The sequence below is a fragment of the Hyla sarda genome, chromosome 9, assembly GCF_029499605.1.
Source record: "Hyla sarda isolate aHylSar1 chromosome 9, aHylSar1.hap1, whole genome shotgun sequence".
Lineage (NCBI taxonomy): Eukaryota > Metazoa > Chordata > Amphibia > Anura > Hylidae > Hyla > Hyla sarda.
In genome coordinates, this window is record NC_079197.1 from 189,706,016 (window position 1) to 189,732,511 (window position 26,496).

General features: G+C 42.8%; 1 protein-coding gene and 1 non-coding gene across 2 annotated transcripts in view; both read right to left on the bottom strand.

Moving 5' to 3' along the window:
- DIAPH2 (diaphanous related formin 2) overlaps positions 1–26,496 on the bottom strand; it is a gene marked incomplete in the record, with an annotated part of 1,463,478 nt that overhangs the window by 169,571 nt on the left and 1,267,411 nt on the right.
- On the bottom strand, positions 21,286–21,472 carry LOC130292138 (U2 spliceosomal RNA). Its single transcript, XR_008848088.1, has one exon. It is a non-coding gene; the product is annotated as a U2 spliceosomal RNA (small nuclear RNA).

Sequence of the window (26,496 nt, forward strand, 5' to 3'; positions counted from 1 at the left end):
CTCATGAACATCAATAGGATTTGTGTACGGCCATAAGTATTCTATATCTGTTGGCCGAAAGCTTCTTTGACTAAGCGTAAAATCATGAAACGCGTCAGAGTTTTTCCTGTGTCTATGCAAGTTTTACAATAAAGAAAAACCCTGTTTGTATCCACCCCTTGGATGCTGGACATTTTCTCTTTCTTCATTGACTGTCAACCATTTCTTCCACCCCCGACCCCCAATACACCGCTGGGCTCAGACGCTGAACCAGTGCCCCCAACCAGGTGCCCCCAGCTGTGCCAAAACTACAACTCCCAGCTGGGGGCCCCCTATTTGGGGAACACTGGGCTGGAAGGAGATAGCAGAGAACTTTATTTGGCTTCTTTCGTCTGCGCCATAGAGATGAATGCTCATGTCTGACCGTCCATTCACACAGGGGGACATGGGACCCCACAGATTCTACTCCTGGGACCCCCACAGATCATTCATCTCTGTACATCTGTTTTTGGGTGACAATCTCTGTATAAAGTGACTCAGCTCTGCTACACCGGGTCGGCCTTGGTTTCCTCTCCGCAGGGTGAATGGCAGAACTTGTGCTCGCGCTTCGCAAATCTCTTGCCAAAAGCAATTAAGGCCGGGATGGAGGGAACACATCAATGCACAGCCGGCGATGGAAGCTTCTGGGGTGGAAGAAAATGCTGAAGCTTCTGTGTATCCGAGGAGCGAAGCGCTCAGCACTTTCCATTGACTCTACATAAATTACAAGAGCATCAGAATTCAGTCCACAAAACCTCCGCACAACTCTGTGAATTACCCTCCCGACCTGGAGAACCTCATCCTATCCCATCAGGAGCGGTAAACACCGGATTCTACTCCGCCGAGCAATAACCGGCTCCTTCCTAATTCCCACAGACCGAGAATTCTTAGGGAGACTGAACCCCGCGACCCCTCAGAGGTGGAAATCTGTCTAAAAATGGGCAAAAAGTGGCAAAAAATCTAAGGCTTGAAAAATAAATGAGATTCCTCTGGGAATAAACTCTCCGGAGACTGTACAGAATCTGACAGCAATGAACCCTGGGAAAGGATATGCAAATGAGCTCTCCTCCAGAAGGAAGAAGAAAGGGGGAAGGGGGCACTAAAAAGTGTAATGGGACAATACAAATAGATAGATATGAGATAGATAGATAGATAGATATGAGATAGATAGATAGATAGATAGATAGATAGATAGATAGATAGATAGATATGAGACAGATAGATAGATAGATAGATAGATAGATAGATAGATAGATATGAAATAGATAGATAGATAGATATGAGATAAATAGATAGATAGATATGAGATAGATAGATAGATGGATAGATATGAGATAGATAGATAGATATATGCAAGATGATAGATGGATACAGTGGGGCAAAAAAGTATTTAATCAGCCCCCAATTGTACAAGTTCTCCCCCTTATAAAGATGAGGCTGTAATTTTCATCATAGGTTATAACCTCAACTATGAGACAGAATGAGAAAAAATCCATAAAATCACATTGTCTGATTATTAAAGAATTTATTTGTAAATTATGGTGGGAAATAAGTATTTGGTGTCATGTCTGTATTGGCCTGTGTTCACACACAGCTATTGGTTTGATTGTGTGTGAACAGTTTTATGTCCCCTGGTCAGGGAATATTTAATAGCCTCTGGCTTGCTAGCCAATAGCTCCTAGGGTGTGTCTATTAAGTCAGCCCAGCCTAGCCTCAGGGCTGGTGATACTTCATTATATCCTGACTTGCTAAGATGCTGGATATGCTGATTGGAGCTCTTGGTGATACACTCTATGTTTGAGCTTTTAATCTACTATCTCTGTTTTAACATGCACTTTGTATTTTCTGGTTTTAGCCTATGTTTAGGTGGCATGCTCTTAGCAGATTTTAAACTGTGTTTGTTTAGTCGGTTTTCGGATTTCTATGTTCTTTTTGCTATGTTTCTGTTCACACTGTGTTTTCTCTTGTATCCGTTTATATGAAGTTCTGTGTTCTATATTTCTGTTATCCTACTGGGTCAGCTTCTGACCACAAATTTGTGTTCAGTGTGAACAGTGTTCTATATTTATATATCCTGTGTGGTTGATCTGCTTTTTGTCCTTGTATCTGTTTGTGAACAGTGTCCAATATTCCAGATCAGTTTGCATGTTTATGTTCTTCCCTGCTAGTATTTGTATCCTGTCTGGTATATCTGGTTGTTTAGTAGTTTTCTGTTTATGTTTCTGGCCCGTGACCGACTATGTATATTATTTGTTTTAGCCCCACTGCACTTTAGCGCAGGCAGGGACCGGCTCCAAGTTGTCGATCCATAGTTTAGGATGTTTGGGCAAGCAGTCCCCCAGTCGGTCATGACAGTTCTACTTTGGTTTTAAAAGTAGTAACTGTTAGTAAAAATGAATGAAGTCGCACTCACCCGAATATTTCTTCAGCATCCCAGAGACTTTAATTTTTTAAACATAGCAGTGAAGCAGATGAAACAAAGTTCCATAGCGGGGAGCAAGAGCCGGCAAGCTCTCAGACGTGGGGCACACCAATAAGGGTCCTTGCCAGCTCTCGCTCCCCGCTATGGAACTTTGTTTCATCTGCTTCACTGCTATGTTTAAGAAATGATAGTCTCTGAGATGCTGAAGAAATATTCGAGTGAGTGCGACTTCATTCATTTTCTCTAACAGTTACTACTTGCACTTCTACATTTAACTTGAAGTCTGCACCCACAAATACAGCTACACACAGTATGCACTGGTGTAACTGGAGCCTTAATTGGGATAGTGTTGCATAAGCAGTGCCTGATTGACTTTCACATCTATCTACTTTAGTATCATCTAACCATATGACATGCTCCCAATCCTCTTCTGGATCATCCAAATGCTTTCTAGCAAACTTCAGATGGGCCCGGACATGTACTGGCTTAAGCAGGGGGACATGTCTGGCACTGCATGATTTGAGTTCCTGGTGGTGTAGTGTGCTACCGATTGTAGCCTTTGTTACTTTGGTCCCAACTCTCTGCAGGTCATTCACTAGGTTCCCCCGTGTGGTTCTGGGATATTTGATCACCGTTCTTGTGATCATTTTGACACCATGGGGTGAGATCTTGCGTGGAGCCCCAGATCGAGGAAGATTATCAGTGGTCTTGTATGTCTTTCATTTTCAGTCTTCCCAGCCTGGTGCAGGTCTACAATTTTATTTCTGGTGTCCTTCGACAGCTCTTTGGTCTTGGCTATAGTGGAGTTTGGAGTGTGACTGTTTGAGGTTGTGGACAGGTGTCTTTTATACTGATAACAAGTTCATACAGGAGCCATTAATACAGGAAACGAGTGGAGGACAGAGGAGACTCTTACAGAAGAAGTTACAGGTCTGTGAGAGACAGAAATCTTACTTGTTTGTAGGTGACTAAATACTTATTTTCCTCCATAATTAAAGTATAAAAGTTTTCTGGGGAAAAACTACCAGAAAATACATCAGTAGACATTATTACATGGTGACTTTTCAGAAGTCTATGGGAGAAAAAATGCTATAATTTAGTAAAAAAAAAAAAAAAAAAAAGAGTCTGCTGCTGTTTTGTAAAATTGGTTTTGCATTTTTAAGCTATTTGCACTTTTTTTTGTTTCTCTGACAACCCCAACAATTAGAAAAAGCTCCATGAAATGATTTTGGCAAAGAATTGCTCCAAACTTTGTACAGATAAAATATAATACTATAGATAAAACTATGTAAACTAAATATATAAATAAAGCAGATATAACAAGACATAATAAATTCTGATTTTCATATTTTGGACTCAATAAGAGACCTGACGCCTTATATTCTATGTGAAGGAGCAGAACTGTTCCCGACCCTGAAGAGCCGGCTCCCCCGCTGAAGGACATCATCTTATTGAGGGAAAAAAATGTAGATATTCCTAATCATAGACCAAAGAAACTAAGTGATCTGGGATTTGGCCCCAGTGGACGGTGCGGAGGAGACTGCGCCAAATATAGGAAATTAAGTTCAGAAAAGGCGAATTTTAAAGAGATAGGATAGAAATGATATCAGGGCATTGACCTCTATTCCGTGATCATAAATAGATGGAGGCTCCATAGGCCCTGATGGGTTAATCCTAATGAAAAACCGAAGCTTCACTCAAGATGTATAATATGACCTGAAACGCGAGACGCAACGTTCTAAATATGGAGCTGACTGGCACTTGGATGACGCATTATATATTATATCAATGTATCATCGAATGATTGTCTGAAGATTCTAATTACTGCAGTCCTGATGAGAGGCCGCCATGGAGAGATCTCCACCACATGGACACCCGCTCTACAATGATGGGCACCGCACAATCTACATCATCACGTAGAAAATAACCAGGGCACCGACAGAGCCGTACACATTGTAGATGACCATTGGGCCGGGTTCACATCATGTACTCGCATCTGCTTCTGAGACGGGCACAGGTTCAAGGACCGGGAAAGTCTTATCAGAGCATCAAACTGTTTTTCTGTCTATTCCCCATACTTTACACTGCAGCTGTACTCGTTCAGGACAAGGTCAACAGGAAGACGGAATTTCTCCATTACAACAAGAAAAGATTGAGTACCAGTTATATGAGGCAGATCCTGTGTAGAGGAGAAGAGCAGGGAAGACTAAAGTGCGGGAATTAATTACAAGACGGAACACTGTCACATCTACTCTTCAGATAGACTGAGGAACGAAACACCGCGACTTCCCCCAGAGCGGTCAAGTGAGGTCGGCGCTTATCCACATGTAAATAGTCTCTGACAAGAGTGAACATACTGTACAGACGGGTGACGTAATGTAAATGACTACTTGTTTACCATGAAGAAGACAGTCAAAGTGTAATATGGGGAAAAAGGAAGGAGGGAAGGAAGGAAGGAGGGAAGGAAGGAGGGATAGAAGGAAGGAGGGATGGAAGGAAGGAGTAATGGAAGGAAGGAAGGAGGGATGGAAGGAAGGAGGGAAGGAAGGAGGGATGGAGGAAGGAGGGATGGAAGGAAGGAGTAATGGAAGGAAGGAAGAAGGGATGGAAGGAAGGAGGGAAGGAAGGAGGGATGGAGGAATGGAAGGAAGGAGGGATGGAAGGAAGGAGGGATAGAAGGAAGGAGGGAAGGAAGGAAGGATGGAAGGAAGGAGGGATGGAAGGAAGGAGGGATAGAAGGAAGGAGGGAAGGAAGGAAGGATGGAAGGAAGGAGGGATGGAAGGAAGGAGGGATGGAAGGAAGGAGGGATGGAAGGAAGGAAGGAGGGATGGAAGGAAGGAAGGAGGGATGGAAGGAAGGAAAGAAAGAGGGATGGAAGAAAGGAAAGAAAGAGAGAAGGAAGGAAAGAGGGATGGAAGGAAGGAATGAGGGATGGAAGGAAGGAGGGATGGAAGGAAGGAAGGAAGGAAGGAGGGAAGGAAGGAAGGAGGGATGGATGGAAGGAAGGATAGAAGGAAGGAAAGAAAGAAAGAGGGATGGAAGAAAGGAAAGAAAGAGGGATGGAAGGAAGGAAGGAAAGAGGGATGGAAGGAAGGAAAGAAAGAGAGAAGGAAGGAAAGAGGGATGGAAGGAAGGAAGGAGGGATGGAAGGAAGGAAGGAAGGAAGGAAGGAGGGAAGGAAGGAAGGAGGGATGGATGGAAGGAAGGATAGAAGGAAGGAAAGAAAGAAAGAGGGATGGAAGAAAGGAAAGAAAGAGGGATGGAAGGAAGGAAGGAAAGAGGGATGGAAGGAAAGAAGGAAGGAGGTAGGGAAGGAAGTAGGTATGGAAGGAAGGAAAGAGGAATGGAAGGAAAGAAGGAAGGAAGGAGGGATGGAAGGAAGTAAAGAGGGAAGGAAGGAGGGAGGGAGGGGGGGAGGAAGGAATGATGGATGGATGGAAGGAGGGATGAAAGGAAGGAAAGAGGGAGGGAAGGAGGTAGGAAGGAAGGAAGGAAAGAAGGAAGGAGGGAAAGAAGGATGGAGGGAGGGAGGAAAAGAGCGTCACTGAAGAAGAACCTTCCCATGGTTGAGCTTTACTGTAATAATATTTAGGGGTCTTTGGGGGAATTAGAACCTTGACGGACGATCCTTAGCATTCCCATCAATGTTACGTTTTTGGAATCCAATCCTCAGAACCTGCTGGAAAAGAAGCAAAACCAAGAGACTGCATAACACTGATAATTCTGATCAGTCATTGATCTCATCCATCAAGGATCTGATCCCAGGAAAGAAGAATTCCACATTCTGAGAAGATGATGACTGTTCCGGTATCTACTGTTATCTCCATAATAAGAGTCAATGTTACAGAAACCTGAATAGTTGTAGTGAAGACCTCGGGCAGCATTGATTCTCCAGGAGATAATAAAGGATTTGTATAGGCCAGGCAATGCTTCCTGGGAAAACTGTATGCAAATCAGCTCTCCTCCCAGAAGAAGAATGCCGTCCCTCTAGTGCCACCTACTGGGTGTGTCTTCCCTGTAAGTCAATGTCCAACTCTTTAATAGCATTGAAACATGACAGGATTATCGGCTAAACTAAGGTCTCCTCCAAAAGGAAGAGTCACCCATTGGTAGACGGCTTTATGGGGGTCCCCGTCCCTCATCAGAGCAGAGTACTGGTCGGGATGGTGAGAGGCCTTTGATGTTGGTCTCAGGGAGTCCTGATACCTCCAGGGACAGTGACTGAGCATGTGTGGCATCCAGCACTCAGCTCATTGGGTGTATAGGGACAGTGACTGAGCATGTGTGTCCTCCAGCACTCAGCTCATTAGGTATATTGGGACAGTGACTGAGCATGTGTGTCCTCCAGCACTCAGCTCATTATGTGTATAGGGACAGTGATTGAGCATGTGTGTCCTCCAGCCCCCAGCTCAGTATGTGTAAAGGAACAGTGACTGTGCATGTGTGTCCCAGTACTCAGCTCATCATGTAGATGGGGAGAGTGACTGAGCATGTGTGTCCCAGTACTCAGCTCATCATGTAGATGGGGAGAGTGACTGAGCATGTGTGTCCCAGTACTCAGCTCATCATGTAGATGGGGAGAGTGACTGAGCATGTGTGTCCCAGTACTCAGCTCTTTATGTAGACATGCACATTGCTATACACTATGATGACCACCAGGTGGCGCCTACATAAGAATATGTCATAACTCATCAGCAGATTCTTAGTAACTGTGTAAATGGCAAGAATTGTTATATAAGATAATTAATAGTGGGACAATCCCTTTAAGGCTGGAGACCTTTAACCCCTAAGCCTGGTCTGAGCTAACATGAAAGGGTGGGCCACAGTAATGTGTGTAAATCTATCCTATGGGGACTGCAGCACATTAATATACATGTACTCGGAGAACAACCAATTGGGAGAACATGTCGCCTCCAATCACACAACCCGTCCATAGTCTGCAAAATATAGGATGGAAACACTGCGGTAATTCTCTGTCCTGGCAGCTCAATATGGCCGACACATCTAATTGTTGTGAGAGATTCCATTAAACCAATAGATGTTTGATAAATGACATAAGACAATGGGAGAGGAGGACGAGTCAACAAGATGGAAGACGACAATCACATCATCGAAAAGGCCAACAAGCAGCATTTCACAACCAGTGTGCCTCCATCTGTTGCAAAAATACATAGCATGCTGGGAGTTGTAGTTTTGAAACAGTTACAGATTGGCAAACACTGCATTAAAGGGGTACTCCGGTGGAAAACTTTCTTTTTTTTTAATCAACTGGTGCTAGAAAGTTAAACAGATTTGTAAATTACTTCTATTAAAAAATCTTAATCCTTCCAGTACTTATTAGTTGCTGAATACTACAGAGGAAATTATTTTCTTTTTGGGACACAGAGCTCTCTGCTGACATCCCAACCACAGTGCTCTCTGCTGACACCTCTGTCCATTTTAATAACTGTCCAGAGTAGGAGAAAATCCCCATAGAAAACCTATGCTGCTCTGGACAATTCCTAAAATGGACAGAGATGTCAGCAGAGAGCACTGTGGTCATGATATCAGCAGAGAGCTCTGTGTTCCAAAAAGAAAATAATTTCCTCTGTAGTATTCAGCAGCTAATAAGCACTGGAAGGGTTAAGATTTTTTTAATATAAGTAATTTACAAATCTGTTTAGCTTTCTGGAACCAGTTGATAAAAAAAAAAAAAAAGTTTTTCACCGGAGTACCCCTTTAAGATAATGTCAGTTGAACCACAGGAAGAATATACAAACTCCTTGCAGATGTTGTCCATGGTGGAATTTGAACCTAGGACCCCTGCAGTGAGAGGCAATGCCGCTAACCATTGAGCTGCCCTGCACGATCAACCACATATACATGCATGATCAATCACACACATGCATGCTCAAACACACACATGCACACTCAATAACACACATGCATTCTCAACATCACACATGCACATTCAAACATACACACATGCATACTTAACTACACACACATTCATGCTTATAGGGGTACTCCGCCCCTAGACATCTTATCCCCTATCCAAAGGAGAGAGGAAAAGATGTCTGATCACGGGGGTCCCCATCTCGGCTGTGGCACCCCAGACGTCCAGTGGATGAAGCGAATTTCGCTCCATGCCGGATGACTGCCGATGCGGGGCGGAGGCTCGTGATGTCATGGCCATGCCCCCTCAATGCAAGTCTATGGGAGGGGGCGTGACGGACGTCACGCCCCCTCACATAGACTTGCATTGAGGGGGCATGGCTGTGACATCACGAGCCTTCGGCGCTGCACCCAATGCTCTAAACAAACGCCGGATGCCGCAGGGAGATCATGGGGGTCCCCAGTAGCGGGTCCCCTGTGATCAGACATCTTATCCCCAATCCAAAGGAACAAGATGTCTGGGGGCGGAGTACCCCTTTAACTACATACATTTACTCTCAACAAAGTGCAGGCATGTATGAGGATTGGGATAGTTGTCGGCAAAACAAGCGTTGGTCCTGCACCTGATGATATTGTCCCCGCAATGCTACGCAACCAATGACATTCCAATATTTTGGTGCATTAACTTCCGTATAATTTTTTTTGTCCCTCTACCATCATGGCCGCCCACTGGAATCTAATTCTGAAGACAGTGCCCTCCATCACATCCCGTCACTTAAGACTTTTACCTGAATATCAAACTCTTATTTTGAGCGTGAAGTTTGTTCCATTCCATCTGTTAGACTATAATATCTCTATAAATTACCGCCACAATAAGAATATATAACTACTTTATTACCGTTCCGCTCATGTAAGACACCGCTCATACTGTAATTATTTTACGGTTTATGCTAAATGGTTAGGCATGGAGGAAAAAAAATAAGAGTTTTGTGTTCCGTCAAGGTCATCGGAAGAGACATCCAGCTGAAAGCGTGAAATATAGAGCCCCCGTAAATCTCTCCTTCTGTCCATGAGAAATGGAGGTTTTTCGCTCGGTAGTGTCGCGCAGCAGCTGTGCCGGTAGGGGGTTGATGCTGTAGGTCCCCGCACTTTCATTGCTAACAATCCTTATTCTCTCAGCTGCCGCCTCTGAGTGACATCTTTTGTTGGGGAAGGTAATGAGCCCTCCAGTCTTAAAGCTGCACACATCCGTGCTGAGCATCAAACACGAGAGGCCATGGCTGATGCCGTGCCAAGGACCCTCAGCGGCTCCGAGCGCGGTCACAGCTGGAGACCTCTCTGATTTATCCCCTCGCATTTTCATAACTTACTTGTTTTAAGCTGCTCAGCACAATGGAGACTTTTGTGCAAAGTTTTCTATGGCCTAATTTTTATGTATCGCTACAATACACGGCTCCCCCTCGGGGTCCGGGTCGGATCGGCGATGGCACCGTGCCCCAGTGACGACGGGCTGCATTGTAATAACTGGAAGTTGTACTTGGGTCTACGACCTCCTCCAATTATGAGCATTACTGTATATACAGGGTATTCACACGGCTAATCCAGCCTCCTGCCGAAAATCCGGATACGTGAGGGCAAGATAATGAGTTTCCTAGGAGAGCATTGCACCAATTTGTGAGTCTACGGTAGAGAAAGGCAACACTTAAATGGGCACAGTGGTGAAAATAGTTTGATAAGTCGTAGAGACGCGTCAAAAGTTGTGATCAGTGGGAATTTAGGTGTTTAGACCAGCGTTTCCCAACCAGAGTGCCTCCAGCTTGGGCAAAACTGCACCTCCCAGCATGCAGGCTGCAGGGAATTGTAGTTTCAAGCACGGCACCTCATGCAAGGGAGCTCAGCTGTGCTGCAATTGGTGGGGGGTTGCTAATGTGTGGGAGGGAGAAAAGTGACCTCACACTTACAAAGGAGTTGGAGGTAGGGAACTCAAACTGGAAATAGCGATTTCACAAAAAGAAATCAGCAGCGTTATGGTGGAATCACAACACAGCCGCTTAGTCCCAAGACAAGCATATATCCTTCCTAAGCATGTCCATTACTGTCCGGCAGGTAAATACTAATCACCTTATGGTGGAGAACCCCTTTAAGTATCATCCATGCAACAAAACCTACGTCTTATCTTATTGAGGTCTCTTATCTCAGATCTGGGGTTGATTGTGGGTCATGGGATGCACATTGTTCCCATTGGTCCAGTAACTTTATAATCCTGTAAGATGGAAAACAATAAATATACAGCAACATATTGGCTCTACATTGTTACCATATATTCAGATCAGATGAGTTGAACACTCAGGGTCCATTTACACTACAGAATTTCCGAGCAGAGAAATTCTGCTTAAAAGTTACGATGCAGCAGCCTCCCAACCGAGCACACTGCCAAATTTCCAATGCATTGGGTCAATTGCGATGGCGCATGTCCGAGCAGTTCTTCTGCCGACTGAATCAGTCAGCGCCTGCTGTTTACGGAATGTTCAAGCGTAATTTCTCCACAACAATCCATATTGTGAATGCACCCTTGCCTTGCAGTTAACAGTTAAAGGGGTACTCTGCCCCTAAACATCTTATCTCCTATCCAAAGGATAGGGGATAAGATGTCTGATCGCGGGGGACCTGCCGCTGCGCCACCCCAGACATCCGGTGCACAGAGTGAACTTTGCTCCGTGCCAGATGACTGGCGATGCAGGGTGAGGGCTCGTGACGTCATGGTCACACCCCGCTCGTGATGTCACGGCTTTGCCCCCTCAATGCAAGTCTATGGGAGGGTGCGTGCATTGAGGGGGCATGACAGGGACGTCACGAGCCTCCGGCGCCGCACCCGATGCTCTAAACAAACGGACCAGCGACGGGACACCCGCAATCAGATATCTAGGGGATAAGATGTCTAGGGGCAGAGTACCCCTTTAAACAGGAGGGGTGGGTCCAAAAAATGGTGGCAATTGTAAGCAAATTTACGGCTCTCCATCTTTATGACGGCCAAAGATGGTGCAAGGGATTTGGAACCCTGTACCAAAAAATGAATAAAAAACTAATAATAAAAAGAATATGAAACACATGATGTCAAAAAAGTGAACATCAAGGATGGTTGTAAAAAAAAAAATTCCTCCGATCCGACCTACTGATGGTTCTAAATGTCTCCACTGTGTGACCTATTATCCCCAAATTGTTACCAAATTATAATAGTATAATAGCTTTACAACTGTTGGAGTTGCATTCGAAAAAGCAAAACAAATGGCCAGCTAGTCCTTAGAACTATCATATCAACACTATTATACCGCGACTGCTGCGGAATAGATAACCACCCAACTATTGCGCGCCCGTACAGCGAGGACAGATCCGCTGATGGCCCTCGACCATTTTTAAATGTATTCCGAGATCTCCTTAATCCCTAGAAAGCTTAGTTCCAGGACGCCAGAATTATCTGTTTCCCCTTTTCGCGCTGCCATATCCTTTGGTTGTTTGAAAGTGAATCCTGGCCTACAGCGCACTTCTAAAACAGCGTAAACAACCTAATCGAGCCTCCCAGCATCAGCTTTTGAAATAAAAAAATTAAAAACGCTGCGGCCATGTTGGCGAAAGATAAAATACTCCTATTTCTAACCGTCTGCCGCTTGGCTTGACCATTTTGCATAAGACACTTTCTGATTCCTGTCGTTTCTGTTTTTCAAAGTGAATTTTGTTTTGTTTTGTTTTTTTAATTCAAAACTTTTTTTTAATTATTTTATTTATGCATTTATTTATTTATTGTATTTATTTATTTATGCATGCTATTTGTGTTTATTTATTGTATTTATGTGTTTGTTTATTTATTTACTATTATTTAATCATTATTATTTATTTCAAGCATTTATTTATTTATTTAATTATTACTTTTATCCCCTTTTCATTTATATAATAATAATAATAATAATAATCATAATAATAATAATAATAATAATTATTATTATTATTATTATTATTATTATTATTACTTTTTATGTTTATTTATTGTATTTATGCATGTTTGTTTATTTATTCATTTACTATTATTTAGTAATTGTTATTTATCTCAAGTATTTATATATTTATTTAATGCATTTATTTATTTATTTCATTATAACTTCTATTCCCTTTTTATTTATTTAATAATAATAATAATTATTATTATTATTATTATTATTATTATTATTATTATCATTATTATTATTATTATTATTATATATATTTTTTTTTCTTTTTCTTTTTTTCTTACCGCCTTCTGCTCTGCTTGACCATTTAGCAAAAGACACTTTCTGATTCCTGTCGCTGTATGTATTTATTTATTGCATTTTTTGTGTTTTTAATTATTTATCATTTTTAACCCCTTTTCATTTATTTACTTATTTTTTACTTTGTATAGGTAAAGCATGGAATGTTTTTTCTTTCCCTTAAGCTGTCTCCAAACATTCATCACTTCTAATGCAATTTAATAGAATAAGTCCAGAGATCTATACAGTCGTATCGTTAAAAAGGAATCAAGGTGTCACGGACCCCGGGCCATTTCAGATAATGATTTTTTCGTAGTGATGGCTTCTTGGAGTGGACAGACCTGGGGATGAGCTCGGCCCTGAGCGCTCCATCATTTTCCAGGCCCTGCTGGATTCTCATTTCCCGTCAGCCACAGGACGCTGATAGTTTGTGATTATACGTTTGGTCGGAAGAAAATAAGAAACTAAAATATGAATTTAGTGTGTGCGGCGTTCACCGCGCTGCCATCTTAGGGCCCCGTGCGTATTCTATTTATCACATGTAATGGATGAAATACATCACAATGACAAAAAATAAAAACTGCTCCAGTAATATCTCAATTCCTAGAAATTCGCTCAACTGCAGAATTAAGTTTTTTATTATTTAAGTTTAATTTCATTTCCATTTATTCCTGACTATCAAATCAATTCTATTGTCAGAGAGGCCGCCCGGGCAGGTACAGTGGTAATAATGGGAGATTTTAACTATCCAGATATAGATTGGGGTCCGGGGTTGGCTAAAACTACAAAGGGGAGACAATTCCTAAATTTATTGCAGGATAATTTTATGGGCCAGTTTGTGGAGGACCCAACAAGAAGTGATGCCTTGTTGGATCTGATCATTTCCAACAACGCAGAGCTGGTTGGTAATGTAACTGTGCGGGAAAACCTTGGTAATAGCGACCACAATATAGTTACTTTTCACTTAAAATGTAGAAAACAAAGACAGGCGGGGAAGGCAAAAACATATAACTTTAAAAAGGCAAATTTCCCTGGGTTGAGGGCTGCACTACAGGACATAGACTGTGGGGAGGTGTTCTCAAATACTGATACAGAAGGTAAATGGGACATCTTTAAATCAACTCTAAATAACTATACAGCTAAATATATACCAAAGGGGAACAAATACAAACGATTAAAACTAAATCCTACATGGCTGACAAATGATGTTAAAAGAGCAATAAACAACAAAAAAAATAGCCTTCAAAAAATACAAATCTGATGGGTCAGCGATAACATTTAAACAGTACAAGGAGCTTAATAAAATCTGTAAAAATGTAATAAAAACAGCAAAAATTCAAAACGAGAGACAGGTGGCCAAAGAAAGCAAAACTAATCCTAAATATTTTTTTTAGATATATAAATGCAAAAAAACCAAGGACAGAGCATGTAGGACCCCTTAATAATGATAATGGGGAGGTTGTCACAGGCGATCAAGAGAAGGCGGAGCTGCTGAATGGGTTCTTTAGTTCTGTATATACTATGGAAAAAGGAGCTGACATTGGCCAGGTCAGTGCTGGTAACACATCATGTACAGGTCAGTGCTGGTAACACATCATGTACAGGTCAGTGCTGGTAACACATCATGTACAGATCAGTGCTGGTAACACATCATGTACAGGTCAGTGCTGGTAACACATCATGTAATGTACTGAACTGGCTTAATGTAGAGATGGTACAAGGTAAGTTAAGTGATATAAATGTAAGCAAATCCCCAGGGCCGGATGGACTACACCCAAGAGTTCTTAGAGAGGTAAGTTCAGTAATATCTGTACCCCTGTTCATGATATTTAGAGATTCTCTGGTGTCTGGTATTGTGCCAAGGGACTGGCGCAAGGCGAATGTGGTGCCAATCTTCAAAAAGGGCTCTAGGTCTTCCCCAGGAAACTATAGACCGGTAAGTTTAACGTGCATTGTGGGTAAATTGTTTGAAGGACTTATAAGGGATTACATTCAGGAATACATAGGGGATAATAGTATTATAAGTGATAGCCAGCATGGGTTTACTAAGGATAGAAGTTGTCACCAATCTAATTTGCTTTTATGAAGAGGTGAGTAGAAGCCTTGACAGAGGAATGGCTGTGGATATAGAGGGGGGCTGTGTTTATAGAGGGGTGCTCTGTATATAGAGGGGGGCTGTGTATATAGAGGGGGGCTCTGCATATAGAGGGGGCTGTGTATATAGAGGAATGGCTGTGTATATAGAGGGGGGCTGTGTATATAGAGGGGGCTGTGTATATAGAGGGGGGCTCTGTATATAGAGGGGGGGCTGTGGATATAATGTTTCTGGATTTTGCTAAAGCATTTGATACTGTCCCTCATAGACGTCTGACAGGTAAGTTAAGGTCTTTGGGTTTGGAAATTTTAGTTTGTAACTGGATTGAACACTGGCTCATGGATCGTACCCAGAGAGTGGTGGTCAATGATTCGTACTCTGATTGGTCCCCGGTTATTAGTGGTGTACCCCAAGGTTCAGTACTGGGCCCGCTGTTGTTTAATTTATTTATCAATGATATAGAGGATGGTAATAACAGCTCTGTATATAGAGGGGGGGGCTGTGTATATAGAGGGGGGCTGTGTATATAGTGGGGGGCTGTGTATATAGAGGGGGGCTGTGTATATAGAGGGGGGCTCTGTATATAGAGGATGGTATTAACAGCTCTGTTTCTATCATTGCAGATGACACCAAGCTTTGTAGCACGGTACAGTCTATACAGGATGTGCATAAGTTACAAGATGACTTGGATAGACTAAGTGTCTGGGCATCCACTTGGCAAATGAGGTTCAATGTGGATAAATGTAAAGTTATGCATCTGGGTACTAATAACCTGCAGCGTCGTATGTCTTAGGGGGGCTGTGTATATAGAGGGGGGCTGTGTATATAGGGGGGGGCTGTGTATATAGAGGGGTGCTGTGTATATAGAGGGGGGCTGTGTATATAGAGGGGGGCTGTGTATATAGAGGGGGGCTGTGCATATAGAGGGGGGCTGTGTATATAGAGGGGGGCTGTGTATACTAATAACCTGCAGCGTCGTATGTCTTAGGGGGGATTAAACTGTCAGAGTCACTGGTAGAGAAGGATCTGGGTGACTTGTTGATCACAGACTACAGAATAGCACAATGTCAGGCTGCTGCTTCCAAAGCCGGCAGGATATTGTCATGTATCAAAAGAGGCCTGGACTCCAGGGACAGGGACATAATACTCCCCCTTTATAAAGCATTGGTACAGTCTATAGTGTATAATACTCCCCCTTTATAAAGCATTGGTACGGCCTCACCTGGAATATGCTGTTCAGTTTTGGGCACCTGTCCATAAAAGGGACACTGCGGAGTTGGAAAGGGTGCAGAGACGCGCGACTAAACTAATATGGGGCATGGAACATCTTAGCTATGAGGAGCGATTAAAGGAGTTACAATTGTTTAGTCTTGAGAAGAGACGTTTAAGGGGGGATATGATAAACGTATATAAGTATATAAATGGCCCATACAAAAAATATGGAGAAAAACTGTTCCAGGTTAAACCCCCCCAAAGAACGAGGGGGCACTCCCTCCGTCTGGAGAAGAAAAGGTTTAGTCTAAAGGGGCGACACGCCTTCTTTACCGTGAGGACTGTGAATTTATGGAACAGTCTACCTCAGGAACTGGTCACAGCAGGAACAATTAACAGCTTTAAAACAGGGTTAGATACATTCCTGGAACAAAATAACATTAATGCTTATGAAGAAATATAAAATCCCATCCCTTCCCCAATATCGCGCCACACCCCTACCCCTTAATTCCCTGATTGAACTTGATGGACATATGTCTTTTTTCGACCGTACTAACTATGTAAAAAAAAAAAATTCTATCAAATTGCAATTTGCTAAATCTTTGTTTATTTTATTTCTAACTTGTTACACAGACTCAATAAGAATATTAACCCTTTTATTTCAGTGTTGACTACATTATGAGGCAATAATTTTTGGGTGTTAATTGGAATTTTTTTTTTTTCTTCAGTTCGTGCTATGTTCACACAGTTGTAAATTTTAACCACTTATTATTTATTTCTTTTTTGCGTGCATTTATGGCCAAAAATGTGCACGTAAAATAAAATACACTGTACTGATAGGGAGGAGAGTGATCTGTACAGAACAGAATTTCTTGTGAGACACAAAGCCAAACCCTTGCTTCTTGCACCATTCAAAAGCCATAAGTTGAATTTCCTAATGCACATCTGTCTATCATACTAAAGGTTTTGCACAGGAAGAACAGCAGAAAATGAAACAGTGGATGCAATCTTCTCTATATCAATAAAAAGTGTGTGAAAAGCTATATCACCTGCGAAAACTCATTGCAAGCCAAATCATGTGTCCCTAGATAGACAAGACCATCCATGCCCCCTTCCAGCTTTGCTTGCCTAACAATATTGAGAATATGTCTCACATCTCTGCAAGCAGTAGCACATGCAGTCAGCAACAGTTGGATAGGCGTGACTTGGGGTCTGCAATGCCTCAAGGCCGCCATGTCTATCCCATTTATGTCAGCGCTGAGACCACTGTGGGATTGACGCACATCCTCAGCACATGATCATGATCAGCCCTTAATAACATCTTCTCTTTCGAGTTTTCTGAGCTTCCGATTGCTCTCTCTTTCTCATTGAGCACTCGCTCCCACTCCCTCCTGGCTCTGCGCGCTTGAACAAAGTGAGGAAGCATTCGTTAAGAGAAGTCGTCACATTGCAAACCCCCGGCTATGCCCATCCTACTATTTCTGACTGCACAATGACACTTTTTCAGGTTCATCAAGACTTCTAGAAAGCAGCAACAGGTATATATACAATTACAATAGTAATCAACCTTCCCATCCTGGGATTAATTTTTGGGATAGAAATTCATGACTGTCGTGCTTTAAAGAGCACCTGTCATCAAACCATATTTTTTAAACTAACTGAGATTATATTCACTAACTACTCCTAATAACCCTCCTGCCCCCCCCAAAAAAAATAGGATTAACACCTTTGTACATTTCAGGTACTGTCCAGAGTAGGAGCAAATCCCCATAGAAAACCTCTCCTGCTCTAGACAATTCCTTGAAATGGACAGAGGTGTCAGCAGAGAGCACTGTGGTCAGACAGAAAGGAAATTCAAAAAGAAAAGAAGTTCCTGTGGATCATAACAGAAGCTGATAAGTACTGGAAGGATTAAGATTTGTAAATATAATTAATTTACAAATCTGTTTAACTTTCTGGCACCAGCTGATTTAAAAAAAAAAAAAAAAAAAAAAAAAAAAAGGTTTTCCAGTAGAGTACCCCTTTAAAATGCTGTGTATCATACCTTTCCCCTTGCACACATTGTGTGAGCTCCTGACTGGAGAAAGTGGGCATTCCCCAGCATGCGAGACCTGTGACTTGCCATGCCCGGCACACACTTCCTGAGTTTGGACTTCTGCAAGTCCGGGTGGAGACCAAATTAACTGTTTGAGAACCGAACAGAGCCATTTTTTCAAAAACATATAAAGGTTGAGAATTTCACAGCAATTAAAGAGCAAAGTGTTTTATAATAACAAAAGGAACAATATATTAAAAGTTTAGTTTGGGGACAGGTTCTCTTTAAGTCTAGTGGTGAGAATGTAAACTGCAAGATTTCAGGATTATTTTAACCTATAGATAGTGAAATGGAAAATTAGAAAAGAAAAACCCATAACCCTAAATTTATTTAAAAAAAGCATAAAAACTTAAAGGGGTACTCCACTGGCCAGCATTCAGAACATTTAGTTCTGAACGCTGTGTGCGCGCTGTGGGGGTTGGCCATGTCTTCTCGTGATTTCATATCACGCCCCTTCAATGCAAGTCTATTGGAGGGGCGTGATGTCCATCACGCCCCCTCTAATAGACTTGCATTGAGGGGGCGTGGCGTGACATCACACGGGGGCATATCCGACCCACGCAGCGTGCGCACACAGCGTTTGGAACTCAATATTCCAAATGCTGGCCAGTGGAGAACCCCTTTAATGTTTTCTGATGACGCGTTCCTTTAAAAAGCCACAAAAATAGAAATCCTAACTCTTTCCAATGGGAGGAATGTGCGGTGCAATCAGCAAATATTTTACTTAAAATTTAGGGTTGTTCCCTGGAAATTCGGGACAGTTGGCGGTGGAGTTAACGTGTCCTCTGGGGCCAATCAATGTAAAGCTTCTCATCGCAGATAATGAAATCAGGGCCGGGATTCTGCGGGATTTCTGGGACTCGGCCATCTGTTGTCTTTATGTTCACACAAGACGCTGACGATATTATTTTCGGAGACCTCAGAGACAGATTCCTTAGATTATGTATCAAGAACTTTATAGCCCAGTCCCCGTGCTCAGGACTGTCCGTCATATTTGTCTTTTTTCTTTGCTATTTGGGTCATGACAATCAGATTATCTATAGGGAAATAAATGACATCAAATATTTAAGAAAATATTCCAGATTCAATAAATCTCCAGACAAGAGTGGAAATTTGTGTTTTTAATTGGGTATTCCAGGATTTTTGGTTCTTTGAATATGAGACAGGGGAAGTAAAGTTAGTCTAGTTACTAATATGCTTCCCTTACCTGTGTTCGGTGGCCAGTATCCAATATCTTTGTCTTTTTTCCCCCCAGAAGTTCCTTTTCCGCAGCCTTCAAAATGAGTATTGTCTCGGACCTTTCCCAGCTTGCTGTATGGCCCGAGACATTACATCACAAATAGTGTTGAGCGGCATAGGCCATATTCGAATTCGCGAATATATATGGGTGAATATTCGTCATATATTCGCGAATATTCGCATATTCGTAATATTCTCGTTTTTTTTCGCATATGTGAAAATTCGCGTATGCGAAAATTAACACATGCGAAAATAAGCATATACAAAATTAACATACTCGAAAATTTGCATATGCGCAAATTAGCATATGCAAATTTTCGTATATGCGAATTTTCGCACGCCAGTCTCACACAGTAGTATTAGAGCCTTCTTTACACCACACAAGCTGAAAGCAGAGAGGGGTGATCACTGTGATGTGTACTGTGAAGAAAAAAAAAACGAATATATAGCGCTATATTCGTGAAATTCGCGAATTCGCGAATATGCGATATTCGCAAATAATATTCGAATTGCGAATATTCGCGAGCAACACTAATCACAAGTCAGGTGTTGAAAGGGGGCTTGGCTGTGCCGTTTGTTGTGTGTGAAGCCGGCCCCCTGATGACGTTACGGGTGCACATGTGCGTGCATTCATCATCACACAGATTTACAGCTTGTGTGTCAGCTGATGTCAGGCAAGTCATGTGATCAAAGGGACCCTGGCTTTGCTGCAATGGGTAGGGCAACTGATGTGTGGGAGGGAAATAAGTCACCTCCCACCTTAAAATAAAGAAACCTGGAAACTGTAGGCTTAGGGAGGGCACATAACCGGAAGTAGCCAGTTCTCAAAAGCCAGCAACGTGTTGGAGGACACAGGACACGACCACTTACACCAACACAAGCACAGAGCCTTGGTAAGCATGTCCATTACTGTATGACCCCTTTAAGTTTAGCAATCTTGCATTAAAGTAAAATCCCATATATGAGCAACATTTTATGTGCAGAAATAATTTACTAATTGAGTCACATTACCTGAGTATATTACATACTAATCTCACCAAATTATATCTAAATATATCTGAACTAGACAACTAGTACAAGCAATGGTATCACACTGATCACAGTATTGCCCCAGTGACATGAAACACTGTGTTTAAATGTTGCAGCTTATTTGCAGTACTTCAAGTAATTATTGCATGCATTTTGCCATTCTTAACCCCAAATTACCAAAATTGCAGGAAAAATGTATAATTTTTGGTCATATGATGCAAAAACGCATGCAGGGAACTACCATTACCACTAATTAGCCGCAACGTGTGAATGCAGCCCAACAATAACAGTCTCAGTAACTTTTTTTATTTTTTATCTAAGAGCCAAGGAACATGGTCGAATCACCCAAAGTGCAAGAAAAAGTGCAAACGTGTTACACTAAAAAAAAACTTGCACAAAGGATGCGGTCTATCACAAGCCCTTCTCCAACAGGAGAGAGGCCCCCAAACAAACCTTACCCTTCGCCTTCGGACCAAAAGGTACCTGCGAGGTTCCAGGTTCAATATCCCTTTTCGCCGAAGGTACTAAGGGACCACATATGCTCCCGGCATCCCTCTTGGCGTTAGCCAAGATATCTGCCCGCAGAGCCGATAATGGTAGGTACCCTGCCAAAGCAGGAGTACCCGGGGTGTTTGCAGAGAGGTGAGAAACCTAATGGCCACACACACCTCCCCTAGACCGCCAGGAGGGACACCTAGAAGGGCTACCACATCCTGACAAATCCAGTGGACACACAACACGCAAAAAGTGACACAGTGAGACAAAAATTAATAAATAAGTGAATGTGCGCAGATATACTGCCCAGACATCCGGCCGGATCTATAAACATTTCTCTGATCGTAGCCAGAAGGCCGGGAATCAAGAGGTGAGTGCCACAAGGTGAAGAGATTATGGTGCCCGTGCTTCAACTCAGTGAGCCAATACTCCCAGTGAGTTTCGGCACCTTGGGGTCACCACTCCCCGAGTCACTAAAGTACCTCGGCTCTAGACCCTCTCAGTGTCATGGCGAGACCCGGAGGAAACAGGTCACATCGGGGCAGCCGTCGAGCTGATTCCTCAGAACCAGCCCCGGGAAGCCCCGGTACACCTGTCCCCTCCATGCAGCACCCATCCCCACCAGCTCTATATCGGCGTAGTCTGCCACCGGCATGAAAACTGATAAGAACAGATACTACACTTGATCTTAGCCAAAAGGCCGAGAAGCCTATGTACAGACACAGAATAGTGGAAAAATATACTATATGATTGCTTTTGTCTACCTAGTTAGGAGGGGGTGCACTGACGTATCCCCTTCCCCTTGTGGTGCCTTTGCATAGGCCTTGTTTGTGTCCTCATCTATATAAATCCGTAGGCTACATTCACATGGGGCATCTAATTAGCGCCACTAATTGCTGCCCAAATCTTTAAAGCTATCTTCCGAAATCACTGTTAAAATTTTGCAATTTTACTGCTGATAAAGCAATCTTACTGCAATTATGGAAATCACTGTATAATAGCACCATTTTTAAAGAGCAATTTATGAAAATAGCGGTAAAATTGTGGCGGTAATTAGTGATAGTACCGCTAAATTATTGCCTCGTGAACACATCCTTAGGCAAGTCAATGAGGTTGATACACCAATGTATTATAATGGTCAATGAAGTCTAGTTATCTACTCACAGCTATTACATCACAACTCGCTGTATCCCCGATGCCGCATCAGCAGTAATTCCGCCTGAATACAAACTTTATTAGGTACTAAGATTACAAGGCTAAATTGGGTATTAAAAACACAAATTTACACTCCTTTATTCCATTCATTAAGCCGTAAATGTAATAATCCCAGATATGAAGATGTGGGTGTTCATGACGCTGGTGAGTGCTCCCCCTCAGGTGACCGCCGCGCACACTCTCTTCAGTATCTCTCTAAAACCATGTATAAGGCCGGTAAAGAGACGACTCCTCATGAAGACATTTTTCTGTCTCTTTGCACTTTGTAGGAGATTCAATAAGGCGGCCGGGGAATCTATTCACTAATGTTTTATTTAATGCCTCTATTCTGCCTTTGGGAAGGTTTCCTTTTTTCACTTGAAATGACCAACAGGTCAGCGGCATTTTATTGCAAATATAAATATTAAAGGGAAATTGCCGGCCGTATCTACGGCACACAGAAGCCATTTGCGGGTATTTCCTAGCTCAGACTTAATGCAATGCATAGAATATTCAGGGAAGGAAGACATTCATCGAGTGCGGAGAGGCTGATGTATGAACCGGGAGCGAACATTTGTAAAGCCCGGAGCACCGGGGACGGCGATAAAATAAAGATATCAGAGGAATAATACCCAGATTCCATTGATTTGTTTCCCTAAGTATTCACATCACAAGGGGGAACCCAAGATGTAAAAAACGGCTCCTCCAGACACAACGTTACAATCTCTCCTCCAGACACAACGTTACAATCTCTCCCCCAGACACGTTACAATCTCTCCTCCAGACACAATGTTACAATCTCTCCTCCAGACACAACGTTACAATCTCTCCCCCAGACACGTTACAATCTCTCCTCCAGACACAACGTTACAATCTCTCCTCCAGACACAACGTTACAATCTCTCCTCCAGACACAACGTTACAATCTCTCCTCCAGACACAACGTTACAATCTCTCCTCCAGACACAATGTTACAATCTCTCCTCCAGACACAACGTTACAATCTCTCCTCCAGACACAACGTTACAATCTCTCCTCCAGACACAACGTTACAATCTCTCCTCCAGACACAATGTTACAATCTCTCCTCCAGACACAATGTTACAATCTCTCCTCCAGACACAACGTTACAATCTCTCCTCCAGACACAACGTTACAATCTCTCCTCCAGACACAACGTTACAATCTCTCCTCCAGACACAACGTTACAATCTCTCCTCCAGACACAACGCTACAATCTCTCCTCCAGACACAACGTTATAATCTCTCCTCCAGACACAACGTTACAATCTCTCCTCCAGACACAACGTTACAATCTCTCCTCCAGACACAACGCTACAATCTCTCCTCCAGACACAACGTTACAATCTCTCCTCCAGACACAATGTTACAATCTCTCCTCCAGACACAACGTTACAATCTCTCCTCCAGACACAACGTTACAATCTCTCCCCCAGACACAACGTTACAATCTCTCCTCCAGACACAACGTTACAATCTCTCCTCCAGACACAACGCTACAATCTCTCCTCCAGACACAACGTTACAATCTCTCCTCCAGACACAATGTTACAATCTCTCCTCCAGACACAACATTACAATCTCTCCTCCAGAAACAACGTTACAATCTCTCCTCCAGACACAACATTACAATCTCTCCTCCAGACACAACATTACAATCTCTCCCTCCAGACACAACGTTACAATCTCTCCTCCAGACACAACGTTACAATCTCTCCTCCAGACACAGCATTACAATCTCTCCTCCAGACACAACATTACAATCTCTCCTCCAGAAACAACGTTACAATCTCTCCTCCAGACACAACGTTACAATCTCTCCTCCAGACACAACGTTACGATCTCTCCTCCAGACACAACGTTACAATCTCTCCTCCAGACACAACACTACAATCTCTCCTCCAGACACAACGTTACAAACTCTCCTCCAGACACAATGCTACAATCTCTCCTCCAGACACAACATTACAATCTCTCCTCCAGACACAACGTTACAATCTCTCCTCCAGACACAACGTTACAATCTCTCCTCCAGACACAACGTTACAATCTCTCCTCCAGACACAACGTTACAATCTCTCCTCCAGACACAACGTTACAATCTCTTCTCCAGACACAATGCTACAATCTCTCCTCCAGACACAACGTTACAATCTCTCCTCCAGACACAACGTTACAATCTCTCCTCCAGACACAACGTTACAATCTCTCCTCCAGACACAATGCTACAATCTCTCCTCCAGACACAACGTTACAATCTCTCCTCCAGACACAACGTTACAATCTCTCCTCCAGACACAACGTTACAATCTCTCCTCCAGACACGTTACATTCTTTCCTCCAGACACAACGTTACAATCTCTCCTCCAGACACAACGTTACAATCTCTCCTCCAGACACAACGTTACAATCTCTCCTCCAGACACAACGTTACAATCTCTCCTCCAGACACAACGTTACAATCTCTCCTCCAGACACAACATTACAATCTCTCCTCCAGACACAACGTTACAATCTCTTCTCCAGACACAACATTACAATCTCTCCTCCAGACACAACGTTACAATCTCTCCTACAGACACAACGTTACAATCTCTCCTCCAGACACAACGTTACAATCTCTCCTCCAGACACAACATTACAATCTCTCCTCCAGACACAACGTTACAATCTCTCCTACAGACACAACGTTACAATCTCTCCTCCAGACACAACATTACAATCTCTCCTCCAGACACAACGTTACAATCTCTCCTACAGACACAACGTTACAATCTCTCCTCCAGACACAACGTTACAATCTCTCCTCCAGACACAACGTTACAATCTCTCCTCCAGACACAACGTTACAATCTCTCCTCCAGACACAACTTTACAATCTCTCCTCCAGACACAATGTTACAATCACTCCTCCAGACACAACATTACAATCTCTCCTCCAGACACAACGTTGCAATCTCTCCTCCAGACACAACGTTACAATCTCTCCTCCAGACACAACATTACAATCTCTCCTCCAGACACAACGTTACAATCTCTCCTCCAGACACATTACAATCTCTCCTCCAGACACAACGTTACAATCTCTCCTCCAGACACAACTTAACAACCTCTCCTCCAGATACAACGTTACATCCTCTCCTCCAGACACAACGTTACAATCTCTCCTCCAGACACATCGTTACAATCTCTCCTCCAGACACAACGTTACAATCTCTCCTCCAGACACAACGTTACAATCTCTCCTCCAGACACAACGTTACAATCTCTCCTCCAGACACAACATTACAATCTCTCCTCCATACACAACGTTACATTCTCTCCTCCAGACACAACGTTACAACCTCTCCTCCGGATATATAACGTTACAATCTCTCCTCCGGACACAACGTTACGATCTCTCCTCAGGATACAACATTACAATCTCTCCTCCAGTTACAATATTAATAACTGGTATTATGGGAAAGGTAAAGAAGAGCAATGAAATGTGTCATAAGGGGGAACTCTACCAAACAGTACAGGCTGGGTCCATGCTGGGGAAGATACTTATGGTAACAGGCTCCATTCTCTTTTATTGGTTCCATATCTGATTTTTAATGTCACGTTATAGTTAAAGGGGTACTCTGCCCCAAGTCATCTTATCTTATACTGAATTTCCCACAATAATCTGAACAGATATTTTTAACACTTTCCGCCTGACTTGCAGCCGGCCAGCCCAGTATTAGCGGTGGATATTCTATGCGGTATACACACGCTGCTTTACAGAATGTGATATCTCTCCGTCTCACCAGCCATCACTTCTTGCTCTCCTCCCACACAGACACATTGTGTAATCTTTAATCTTTACTCCCACAGATTCACAACCTACAGCCCAGTAAATGTGCGTCGCTCTCCTCCATCATACGTCTTCTCTAATGATGGGGACCGGATAATTCATTACACCTAATAGCGGCCATCATGTGCGAACTCCTACTGACTATAAGAGGGACCTGGTGGCGACAGGATCCCTCCCTATGTACATTCACTCTACACGACATAATTCTCTAACTCCCCATTAGAATGACTGGGATATTATATTACAGCAATAAGATACAATGCACCATGAGTCATTAAACACTAAGGAAGTCAATAAGCGGCGAACCGCACAACATAACGCCACCATCTTGGGACAGGACCACCCTTGTTTACCCTATATAGTATACCCAGTGTTTCCTAGAGCCCCTCTATCTCTCATATCATTAAATATGATATGTGCTGTGCAGTGCTTTATGTTGGCATTCACCACATAGTGTTATACAGTGTAACAATAAACATACAAATAAACACAATACGGGGTGGTGCTCAAAGAAGCCAAAAAGCAATGCTATTCAATAGTGCTGCAACCATACACTGCAAAGGATAATGTACTATACAGCATCAGATAATGACGGCATCAAAACTCATCACCTATCAACAGGATCTTTGTGGGTCTGGCTTCTGGGACCGCCACTTATCAAGGACCTTGTCTCCTGTTTATATGTT